General features: G+C 43.2%; 1 non-coding gene across 1 annotated transcript; it reads right to left on the bottom strand.

Annotated features, from left to right (window-relative positions):
* Nucleotides 1-7,564: 7,564 nt before the first annotated feature.
* Trnaa-agc (transfer RNA alanine (anticodon AGC)) lies at nt 7,565-7,637 on the bottom strand. Its single transcript has one exon. It is a non-coding gene; the product is annotated as a tRNA-Ala (tRNA).
* Between the last annotated feature and the right edge of the window lie 679 nt (nt 7,638-8,316).

The raw sequence follows: 8,316 nt of genomic DNA on the forward strand, positions 1-8,316 counted from the left end.
CCTTTTGCAAAGCAGTTTCAAGCATCGAACACTTCTTCAGTATTGCTACAGTTGTCAAGGACAGCTTGCTATGTTACAGGTAGACCTTGCCAAAGCTTTTGACCGTGTCAGTCATTCCTTTCTCTTTTCCCTTCTGGAACATGCAAATGTTGGCTCTGTTCTGCTGGAAGGCGTTAAACTTTGTTACAATGACTGTTCAACTCGTCTGATTATTAATGGCCAACTGTCAAAACCGGTATCTATTTGCTCTTCTGTAAAGCAAGGCTGCCCAATGTCCCCACTGCTGTTCGCACTTTATCTTGAACCGCTATGCCTGAGCACAATACGATGGAATAGTATTCGCGGCTTCACTATATTAGGCAATGAAGTTAAGGTATTGGCTTATGCAGATGACGTAGCTTTCTTTTGCTCAGACAAACGAAGTGTTGAGAATGTGGTATCTACAATAAGTAAATTTGGCAGTGTATCAGGTGCTCGTTTAAATTCATCTAAAAGTTTAGGATTATGGTTTGGATCATGGGGTAGTACGCTGGAAAAGTTCGCAGGAATTAATTGGACTCGTAATCCACCAAAGTACCTTGGTGTACCGCTAGATGCTTACAGATTCAGTGCACGTTACTGGAAAGAACGCGTTCCTAAGCTTGAAAGACAGGCCCAAACTTATGTTCCACATCGTCTTTCCATCTTTGGGAGAGCCGAAGCTTGCAATACATTTTTAGCCACAAAGCTATACTATGTATTGCAACTTATTCATTGCGCTCGATCTTACATTCAGCGCTTTCATCGGACTTTCGCAACTTTCGTGTGGTCTTCAACTTTTGAACCAATGAGACGGGACAACCTATTCAGGCCAGTTAAGGAGGGGGGGGGGGCTTGGTTTAGTTCATTTATATCTATGGCAAATTGTTTCACGGATCTACTTTTTTCGCGACAGTTCCCATCCCATTATTCTATCATTCTTGCAGATTACGTTTGTTAATGCCCTACCTGATCTGATTGTTTCTTCAGATTTTTCTGTACGCCCGTGTTTGGGGGGATTTATGCAGGAAGTTTTCATCGCTGTTCGGTTTCTCAAGGTCCGGTTTTCCATAGAATACTTATACACGGTATCACGCAAGAGACTCTACAAGGATTTGTTATCCATGCTTTTTCCACCTCCACTTTACCACTCATTATATTCAGACCTTCCAGGACATGATATCCTAAAACGAGTTCGGAAAATGTATCTTTCTCCTGAAACAAAAACCTTCTTTTACAAACTCCATACTGATACACTGCCGGTGAAATCATGGTTGCAGAGGAAAGGTATTTTTGTTTCTTCAGTTAACTGTCGTCTCTGCGATGTACCAGAGACAGTAGAACACTGTTTTATTAGCTGCAAAGATGCCATTCTGTTTTGGGACATCCTTCAACGAACTGTTAAAAAAATATTTTAACATTAATTCACATACCAGACGTTACCTTCTCCCAACTTCTCTTGATGAAGTGCCATTTGACATGTTTTTCCTTATGGGGCTGCACAGTCTGTGGAAAGAATTTCTCCTCCAGCGAAATGCGACCGCCGTGGCCGCTATCGAGCCCACGACCTTCGAGTCAGCTGCCAAACACCGTCACAACTATATCACTGAGGCGGACTCCATGAAACAATCAATCAAGCAGGTATCTTTCTATAAAATTTTAGTCATATCTGCTTTGTACGCATGTATGCCGCCTTTCTGAACCTCGTCTATGTAGAAATCCAAGTGTCAATCTCTCTGTACGTCTGGGCTGCACTGTCTCCCATGACTCCGCGGAAAGGCGGCGTTTCTTTTTTCGAGTTCATTTCCCCCAATGCAAATTTTGCGCCAAGTCGTCTCTCCAAAAGTGCCAATTCACTACACTTGGGTGATTCCACGAGAGATCGAACATGCCTGTCCGGTCGCATATTTTGTTTTGCCTGGGTTTTTTATATGTTGTGTGGGCACATTCAAAGTGCACGGAACTGAAAATTTTATTTGCAAGAAACGCTCCCAGCGCGCCAAAAAAATATTTGAAGGTGGCGGCGCGTGCCTCCTGTTTTTGCTCACTGCAATGTTTTCGGATTTCACGGCCGAATTTAGCGCGAACTATAAATGATGTGTCGAAAATTTCTTTTGCTGGTTTTAATACGCATTACTGTGAATTACATCCATGCTTTTTTTATGCCGTCCTCAAAAAGAAGAAAATATGAAAAAATGGCAAACACGGCCGAAATCAAAAAAGGGTCCTAAGTTTGAGACGCCTTGGCGCCTTTACTATTTCAAACAGAAACTTGAAAACAGTGTCACCTATAGAAAAGAGCCTTTGCAACATTTATACGGAAGATCATTTTCCTACGGGCAGCGCAAAAAAAGAAAAAAATAGTTAAAGAACCGAGTTTTTTCAAAAAAGTACATTTTCAAAAAATAAAATAAAAAAACTCCGGTCTCAATTTTGAGGGCAATTTTTTATCGAAGAGCGCTTATGTCAATGAACACACGGTTTTAATATCATATGTCCTCATTTGCTTTGTTTACGACATATAACTGGCCAAAATGACCCTTGCTGTGAGTGCTCACTTCAGTGCGACTGATGGTTGTTAATAGCTTGCATTGTGCGTAAATCGCAGTTTTAATTATTCTGCTGCAGCAAAACCTTGCTCTGGTGGCTTTTCGTCAAGAAAAATGTGTTCTCAGATTTTATTTGTTTCTACCGTGTGCGAAAGTGGGCTGCTGCCGCCCTCTAAAGCGCGATTCCACGAGAGATCGAACATGCCTGTCCGGTCGATATTTTTGTTTTGCCTGGGTTTTTTATATGTTATGTGGGCACATTCAAAGTGCACGGAACCGAAAATTATATTTCCAAGAAATGCTCCCAGCGTGCCAAAAAAGTATTTGAAGGTGGCGGCGCAGACATCCTGTTTTTGTTCACTGCAATGTTTTGGGATTTCACGGCCGAATTTAACGCGAACTATAAACGATGTGTCGAAAATTTTCTTGTTGGTTTTAATACGCATTACTGTGAATTACATCCATGCTTTTTTCCAAGTATTTCGAGGAGCCTTTGCAACATTTATGCGGAAGATCGTTTTCCTACAGGCAGCGCGAAATAAGAAGAAAATAGTTAAAGAAGCGAGTTTTTTTCAAAAAAGTACATTTTCAAAAAATAAAACAACTCAGGCCTCAATTTTGACATCTTTTTGTCGAAAAGTGCTTATGTCAGTGAAAACACCGTGTTAATATGTATGTCCTCATTTGCTTTGTTCACGAGATTTAACGGGCCAAAATTACCCTTGCTGTGTGTGCTCACTTCAGTGCGATCGATAGTTGTCATCAGCTTGCATTGCACTTAAGTCTAGTTTTAAATATTTTCCCGCAGTAAACCCTTGCTCTGGTGTGTTGTCGTCAAGAAAAATGCATTCTCAAACTTTAATAGTGTCTAGCGTGTGTTGGGGTGGGCTGCTGCCGCTCTCTAAATGCCGAACGCGTACGCAGTTTGCAGCTTACAACCTCAACTTACCCCGCCAGTATTCGTTAATCAGAAGCACGCGAGACACCGCGAACACATGGTTTAGGTCACTTTGTCAAAACTCTCCTTGCACACAGAATAAAGCATCTGTATGCAGCGAAGGCCAACTTAATCTGTAACTAAATGCCACAATCAGCAGGCGCGCTGTTATGCAGTTGTTTTCTCACTGCCTGCTTGTTTCCCTTCCATTACATGCATTGTACGCTCTAACCATCTTCCCCATTCGACGCACACTGTGCCTAAACAACATTTGTAAAAAAGTTAGCTTAATGATTTCCGAGCCGTTTATTTCACTTCCCGCTATCACACGTTTTCGGCTTCGCAGATAATGTCTTCCTGTATCATCTCGACCTTTACCTCAGCGTTTCAGCAGCCAGAAAACGTGCGGTGCGGCATGATTAAGCCATGAGTGTCCGAAGCTGCCCAATTTAGGATGTTTTGTTGCCACTTTACTAAAGTGCTTTCCCACGTCGAGGACAGCAGAGGTCATTGGTGGCACCAGACGGACATTACCCTTAATTTTGACAATGAGTGCGGCCTACAAATTAAATATTACAGCCCAAAGCGCTTAGAAACCCTTAGTCATAAAATGTTAAACCGTAAGCAGTTCTGGAAAGGCATTCATGACAGCTGCGCAGGTGTGAGATAATTTGTGCGGCGCCGTTCAGTATAAATGTTCCGGCTTGCTCTAGGTCTAGCTGTTCACTATACGCGATGCGCGCGGCCCATGGCTACGTCCGATTGTTCTCTGCCGATTATTTGCGCGTTCACAAAAAGAAGATTGCTGAGGAAAACGTTTTCGTTGCACAAATTTTTCTTCTGTGCTCTTTTTGTTGTTGCCTACCTCTAGAAGCTACTGTCATAGGCTGAGGATCTTCGCGACACCTGCGAGGTCTGCTTGCATTGCTTTAGGCTCCTCAAGGAAAACCTGTCTACATCTAACCGCGATGAGGTAGACCAGGCATTCCTTCAGGAAGAAGAAGCGGTTGATATCTTGAACAGGCGCGCCCATCTTTCCTCTGATGATTGTAGGCGAGGTTGTAGGCTGCAAACTGTTTACACGTGAGCCATTTAGAGGGCGGCAGCAGCCCACTTTTGCACACGCTAGACACAAATAAAATCTGAGAACACATTTTTCTTGACGAAAAGCCACCAGAGCAAGGTTTTGCTGCAGCAGAATAAATAAAACTGCGATTTACGCACAATGCAAGCTATTAACAACCATCAGTCGCACTGAAGTGAGCACTCACAGCAATGGTCATTTGGGCCAGTTATATCTCGTAAACAAAGCAAATGAGGACATATGATATTAAAACCGTGTGTTCATTGACATAAGCGCTCTTCGACAAAAAATTGCCGTCAAAATTGAGACCGGAGTTTTTTTTATTTTATTTTTTGAAAATGTACTTTTTTGAAAAAACTCGGTTCTTTAACTATTTTTTTCTTTTTTTGCGCTGGCCGTAGGAAAATGATCTTCCGTATAAAAGTTTCTGTTTGAAATAGTAAAGGCGCCAAGGCGTCTCAAACTTAGGACCCTTCTTTAATTTCGGCCGTGTTTGCCATTTTTTCACATTTTCTTCTTTTTGAGGACAGCATAAAAAAGGCATGGATGTAATTCACTTTAATGCGTATTAAAACCAGCAAAAAAAATTTTCGACACATCATTTATAGTTCGCGCTAAAGTCGGCCGTGAAATCCGAAAACATTGCAGTGAGCAAAAACAGGAGGCACGCGCCGCCACCTTCGAATATTTTTTTGGCGCGCTGGGAGCGTTTCTTGGAAATAAAATTTTCAGTTCCGTGCACTTTGAATGTGCCCACACAACATATAAAAAACCCAGGCAAAACAAAAAAAACAGCATATCCACGGAGTGAATGATGATGAGTGGGCGAAGCTGCGGAGGTTCATCGGTAAACCGTGAATCTTCCGTGAATTCTGCCCAGTACATCATCACCGACGTGAGATAGGGCGCGTTTATACTAAAGGTTCGATGAGTTATGACGACTTGCAGCTCACTTTAATTTTACATGTACGCTGTGAATGTTCATTGTTTAGAAAACCATTGCTTTAGAAAACATCTGGCGTCTTTCGTTAAGCAGCTGGCGTCTTTTCCTCTTGCTTTAGAAACATCTGGCGTTCTTCCGTTTTGCTTTTACAAAACATCTGGCGTCTTTCGTTGGTTTATTTCATCAATAAACAGCGTTTTGAACAAAATTGTTATTAATTAATCACGCACAGGAGAAATCTCACCAGGCACTACCTTGGAGGTAAAGAATGGCTGCTAATGGGAATGAGAGACAGAAGAAGTCGGCTTTTAGGTACCGCTGCGAATTTTTTATTGTTCAACAACGCACAGGAAAAATCTCCCACCGGCACCACCTTGGAGGTCAAAGCGTAAGACTGGTTACGGACTACGACTACGACTACGAGGGACGAACGGGTGCCGCCTTAAGGAGCTTCGCCCCTAAAAATGCGACCGGACAGGCATGTTCGATCTCTCGTGGAATCACCCACTTTCTGTTACTTCGGGTAGAATGTGTATGCACGCGATAGCACAGCGAATTTTTTTTTTTTGCCAAGTTCACCATTTCAAGGGTCGATGACAGTTTGTTCTTTCCTTGTTTTCATGCGTCCCGTGACTACGCGGAAATGTGACTTTCTTTTGGGGTCTACTAAAGAAGCGTTCATCCAGTAGTAAATCCCGCGCGAAAGCGTCTAGGTCTTATGAAGTTGTGAATTCAGCGTACTTTCCATTGTTTGGGCCATTGTCTCTGCAAAGTTCCGCATTTCAAAGGTTCATGCCGTTTTTCTTTCTCTTTTTTTCATATTATGACACGTGCCGACAAGTCGTTCTGAACGTGATAAACGTGATAGAGTCCGGTGTTCGCTATCTTGCCTACTGCGGATATTTTCTGTGGCAGGACGTTGTCTCGCGCGAATTTATTTCCTCCAAGACTTTCTATTTCCCCAGTTCTCATATGCTTGAATAACTCAAGTTCAATACACCTTGATTATGATAAAAGGAAGTTAATCCCTACACAGCGCTCCTCCTTCGCAAGAGATGTTGAAGTCGTAGAAGAATATGTTGCTGGGCCTGTTGGTACATACTTAAACAAAAGAAGTAACCCAGCTTCTTGGGCGCGTACACAAGAAGTGAAGACGACAGACACACGCTGAGAAGACGACAGACACATGCTGGGAGTGTGTGTCTGTCGTCTTCTCAGCGTGTGTCTGCCGTGTTGTGTACGATTTTAAGAAGCTGGGCTATTTCGTTTTTTTTAATGTTCAAGTCTTTTCACAGCGTTTAAGGGTGATCTTGGTTAGCTCAAGGAAGCATCATTGAGATTCTGGTTCCACTCTTCAATTTCCGTTTTAGAAAAATTAGGCCTCGATGGTTTTCAAAATAAGCGCAGCGCTTATTTGCAAAACCACAGATAGATAGATAGATAGATAGATAGATAGATAGATAGATAGATAGATAGATAGATAGATAGATAGATAGATAGATAGATAGATATCTGAAATAAACTTAGTGCTGTTGTTACAAATGGTATAATTTCCCCTATGGTACAGAGTTTTGTAGACATAATATTAATGGTTGCGGTTTAACGTCCCAAAAACACGATATGATTATGAGGGACGCCGTAGTGGAGGACTCCGGAAATTTCTGACCTGCTGGGGTTCTTTAAGGTGAACCTAAATCTAAGTACACGGGCCTCCAGGATTTTTGCCTCCATCGAAAATGCGGTCACCGCGGCCGGGATTAGATACCGCAACCTGTGGGTCAGCAGTCGAGCACCATAACCCCTAGACCAGCATGGCGGAATTTTGTAGACACGGAGAGCGAAAGCTATTTGATCCGACTAAAAAAAAGAAAACAAATTCAGTAGTTATCCCGTCTAGTCTGTTTGTTGCGCTTTTTTCACTGTGTCTACAGTTGCAACGCTAGTGCCAGATATGCTCTAAAGTAATATTTGTGCTCATTCGCGCTGTCAAAAAAAAAAAAAAAACCCATAAAATTCTTTGAAAAAGAAGTCAGTGGAGGTGCTGGGTATCGATCCCAGTACCTCTCGCATGCTAAGCGAGCGCTCTACCATCTGAGCTACACCCCCGACGAGGAGTTGACGGAACTAAACACCGTCTTATCCGCAAGAATGCCACGCGAATCAGCGTGCCAGTTACGACAGCGATCGGAGACGACACCGGCCGTAACCGGCTTCTGCGGCAAGCCTCGCCTCGCATTCCAATGAGCATTCACCTGTCCCTGTACAGCGTCGAGGCAGGAGTGCAAACTAGAGCGCAGAGGAGCTGTCTCTGTGTACCGTGTGAGATGGTCGACAGCTGTCACGATGCATCGATGAGCTGATGGCGCTATGGGAACAGGTCCGACTGGGTCTATCCCAGCGATGACAAAAAGTGTCTCCGGACATTGCGTGATCTGTAACAGGCTAGCAGGAGGTAAAGTCGGTTGCTTATACCGTTGAAGAAGTGCACAAGAAGTGACGAACTTGGCAACTTCGGCCGTTAGAAAAAGAACTGCAGTTGGATACAACTGAAAAAGTTCGCGGAATTTCCTCCTCGAAGGCGGATGCACACGAGCCTACTCCAATGGACAGGCACTCCAGACAGTGACTTGTAATACCATCTACGGTTAGACGCAGAAATTTCCAAAAGATCAGAAGACGAATGCCAATTGAGTCATGCGGTTAAATGAGAAAAATTCAAACCGGCAAAATGAAGTCCGTTGCGCTTCCTTGTAGCCTATCCTGCCGGCCGCGGTGGTGTAGCTGT

This window comes from Rhipicephalus sanguineus, chromosome 8 (assembly GCF_013339695.2).
Source record: "Rhipicephalus sanguineus isolate Rsan-2018 chromosome 8, BIME_Rsan_1.4, whole genome shotgun sequence".
Lineage (NCBI taxonomy): Eukaryota > Metazoa > Arthropoda > Arachnida > Ixodida > Ixodidae > Rhipicephalus > Rhipicephalus sanguineus.